The following is a 4,316-nucleotide window of genomic DNA, read 5'->3' on the forward strand; positions in this document are numbered from 1 at the left end:
ACCAAAATGGAACAAGGTTGAGTTAAAGTATCAAAATGAAAAATTAGACCAAATTTAATGGGTTGTCTATGTATTTGGCCTTGATCAAAAATATGTGAATGAAAACAAGTTGTTACCTATACTATACTTCGACTAAATTTTTTAGTGTCCTGGCTAATTTATATTAAGTTTAAATTGTGTTTTTCTCTATAATGGGTGTCATCTAGGTCAGCTATTGCTCTTACAAGCCGCATTTCATTAATTTACGTGCAGGCTACTCCATATCAACATAGGATGTCAGATATCAAAGATTAGAAAGATTGATAAATTGACCAAGCCAAAAGAAAGTACTATTAGTTAATTTATTATTCCGTTGCTGTTGATTCCGAACCTACTCCATTTTAAATTATTATTGTAACTTTCTTGTCTGTAATGGCTTTGGCGGGCGCACAAGGAATTAAAAAGTAAAGGGATCTTGACTCTTGAGCCCCAAGAAATGGGGTACATAATGCGTCACCTGCTAATTTTTTATTTTGAATCCTAAAGATTACTAAACTTTACTTTTGTAATATATTCCCTCTGTCCAAATTTACTATGATAGTATTCGAATTTTGAAAACTAAACTTCTTAATTTTCACCAAAAATACGGACATAAAAATTTTAATTTTTTTAAAAAGAAATACATAGGTAACAAGTACTATAAATTATTATAGTACTAATATTTAATAATTTAAAAGGCATATAATAAAATTGTGATAAAAGAAATTCTTTTGACTCTCGAAATTCGAATGTTGCCCATAAATTGGGGTGGGTGGAGAGTGTGAAACCTCCAATGTTCAATATCTGCTAATGCAAGAAAAGTCTTAAAATAAGGTTTACTTGGGAGTTGGGACTCTACTTAAAGGACCAACTACAAGCAGAATATGAATAGCTGAATCAATAACAATATTAAGAAAAATGGCTGAGGAAAACAAAGTAATTCTACATGGAACATGGGGTAGCCTTTTTGTTAAGAGAGTAGAACTGGCTCTCAAAATCAAAGGCATAGCTTATGAGTATGTTGAAGAAGATTTGAGCAACAAGAGTCCCCACCTCCTCAAGTACAATCCTGTTCTCAAGAAGGTCCCTGTGCTTGTCCACAATGATAAACCTGCTTCAGAGTCGCTCCTCATTCCTGCATACATCGATGAAACCTGGAAGACCGGATCGAGAATCTTGCCACAAGATCCCTATGAAAGAGCCATAGTTCGTTTCTGGGCTAATTTACATTGATCAGGTTAGTCATGTTGAACCGTGCGACCACCGAACACTTTTATTTATTTATTTACTAGCTTGTTCTAACCTACAACTATAGCTTTGGAGGCTAAGATGCGGGGACTCTTCGATTTTGGTGCCGTCCCCGTCCCGATACGAGACGGGACGGGATACATCCCGGATTCGGTCAACTTACTTCGGACACTTTGACCGGAGTCCATCGATAAATTTGGGAGAAAAATTGAGATTTTGATTTCTCAAAATAAAAAATAAAACAGATTTAGGACAATGAAAGAATAATGTCCATCTTGGAGAATGAAAGATTGAACTCTACAATATTCATGTAAGTTTTTCACAGAATCTCTCAAAATTTACAATATTTTTATAGCTCTATTTTTTATTAGCCGAATCCCCACACCCGTATCCATATCCGGATATGCATCCCCAAATCTTAAAATTTAGATTTTGCCGAATTCGATACTCGCATCCGTATCGGATACCCGCACTTGAGTCCGAGCAACTTAGTTTGGAGGTGCTCCATCAAAATTGCCAGTATACTGAACGACATACATAGCTAGGAAGAACTATGAAAGAACCAACAACGAGTTACAAGAAGGAAACACTAGGATCAAAATTTTAAAGTTGGAGGAATTGAAACCAGATGTCAAACAATAGAAATGCTTAACTGCACAGGGAAACCACAAACTAGATGCCCCTTCCCTCCTCATAGATCAAAAAAATCAAAATGAATGTACAATTCGACTTGGAAAATGAACTAAGATGAAATTCATAGGACAATCAAACATCTTGTACAGATGCAATATGACACACATTCGTTGTCATTATATGGACCACATAAAGAAAGGCTTCTGGAAACCAGACAATGCCCTGGAAAACCTGAAATGGTAGTTCTTTTTTTTTCCCCCTTGATCTCCTAAAAGGTTATCTAAGAGATTGGAAATTTATTGTATATACCATGTGATTTTATCCGTCACCTCATTCTCACATACTCTTCTCCACTGCTATCTTTATCGGACACTGTGACGTAGCTATTCCAAATTTTCTGATATGTTGAATCTAGATGCAAAGAAACCTCTGTCCAAACAGAATCCTATAAGTCACTTGAACAGATACCAAAAAGCTAAACGATTATGTAGAACACAACACAATCTTGGAGTCCTAATTGCTTCTTTTTCACTCTAATAACCTTTCAGAGTACTAACACTTCAAATTCCCCATGTTTTAATAGAAATGAAGGGATGCTTGATTAAGAGTCCTTACTGGAATTCATAAGGATTCATTGTACCACAACGTTATCATTTATGTTGACATAATTTGCACATTAGCAATTCATATTGGAGGGTAAGGGTAGTGTTCAATGGGTCCCACATTTGTATTTTCTAATTCTATTTTTTATCTTTTTTCTTTATTGGAATGTATATTTACCACTTTGTACAAGAAAGTTGTTGGAATAGTGTTTGAATTTAAGGGCAAAACCATCACGCAGATTTTGATGGATAAGGTTAATTTGTAATTTAGCTTTTGACTTAAAGTGTTACCGCTTTTAATATAGTATGATGATGATTTATTTATGTCTGGGCGTGCAACATTAGGACGTCTCAATATGCTCAAAGCATCTTGTTTTAAAGATGTTTAACATTACTTTGCTCTAATATATACAGCATCTTATACCCAGCACGGGGAAGTTGTGGAAGTCAACTGGAGAAGAACAAGAGAAGGCTCAAGAGGAAGTGCTGGAGAAAATAAGAATTCTAGAAAAGGGAATTCCTGAAATCCATGGAAATGAAATGGGGCTCTTACAAATCTTGCTGGTTACAACATTTGGATCTCATAAAGCATATGAAGAGGTCCTTGGTGTGAAAATTTTGGTTCCAGAAAACACCCCACTACTTTATTCATGTGTGAGAAGTTTAAACGAGTTGCCAGTGGTGAAAGAAATTTGTCCCCCTCATGATATGCTGCTGTCAAAGCTCAAAATCTATAGGCAAAATGCCTTAAAATCCACCACCCACTGAGCTACTGATCATTTTCTGGAAGAAATACTTGTGAGCTTGAAAACATGTCTACTGTGTTTTTTTATTTCAAGAAAAACATTATTGTTACATAGGGGGAGGGGAATAGTGAGAATTGAATCTGCGTGAAAATTCCCAGCCACAGTGTTAGTCGTGTGGATTCTGCTTGTAATTAGGTCTATGACCACGCTTGAGATCATTTGTGAAACATTATATTTCAAATTTCTAAAACCATGATATCTTTCAACTTCTATTGATAAGTTGTATTGAGATCAGGCAGTAATAATTTGTTTTACCACTTAACAGTATAGCGATAAATTATGATTGTAATTCAAGAAAAAAGTTGAAAAGAGATTCAACAGCCTCAAGACACAAAACTAAAAAAGTTAGTTTTCTCCAAACAATCAATCCACCATTCAATACAAACATTTTCTCTCTATCTTCAATACATGATCAGCAACTAATTAACAATTAATATGCATGATTCAGATTTCAAATATGACCCCATCTTGGTTGGTTTGAGGGTTTGAGTGACTGCACTGAGATTTTCTTGGCATGGATAATAGAATTATATGGAAGATTAACAAAAGAAACGTTACACATACATTAGCTCGTTTACTCTAGCAAACAACCCACCCTCAGCCTTTATTCGGATTTGAAATTGCTACACATTTGTATACGGGTAAAAACAGGACTAAATGAGTATCCCGAGTTCCCAGTGGGTTAGACGAAGTAATTGGAAAGCATTACCAAATGTCCGCACACGATTATCAAAGGGTCGTGATATCCGTGTCCGACCGGATATCATGGCATGGATCTCGGCCCGTATCGGCAACAGATCAATGATTAACAAAAAGAAGATTTTTACCTTTCTTAGAATTGTACTAGGGGTGAAACTCTCCTACTAAATAAAGGAGATAATTTTTATTCAAGGGACTCATTATAGCACGCATACAAAAACAATATGCATTTGTTTTCTCTGCTTTCAAAAGTTATTCAAAGTTCTTATTTTTGCTCATAGTTCTTCATAAATATTTGGCTCCGAATCCA

The 4,316-nt window shown here is 35.4% G+C and overlaps 1 pseudogene; it reads left to right on the forward strand.

The window, feature by feature from the left end:
• The first annotated feature begins 834 nt into the window (after positions 1 to 834).
• LOC107778048 (glutathione S-transferase U9-like) lies at positions 835 to 3,517 on the forward strand (annotated as a pseudogene).
• Positions 3,518 to 4,316: the final 799 nt, after the last annotated feature.

Source organism: Nicotiana tabacum, chromosome 20, assembly GCF_000715075.1.
Source record: "Nicotiana tabacum cultivar K326 chromosome 20, ASM71507v2, whole genome shotgun sequence".
NCBI classification, from domain to species: domain Eukaryota; kingdom Viridiplantae; phylum Streptophyta; class Magnoliopsida; order Solanales; family Solanaceae; genus Nicotiana; species Nicotiana tabacum.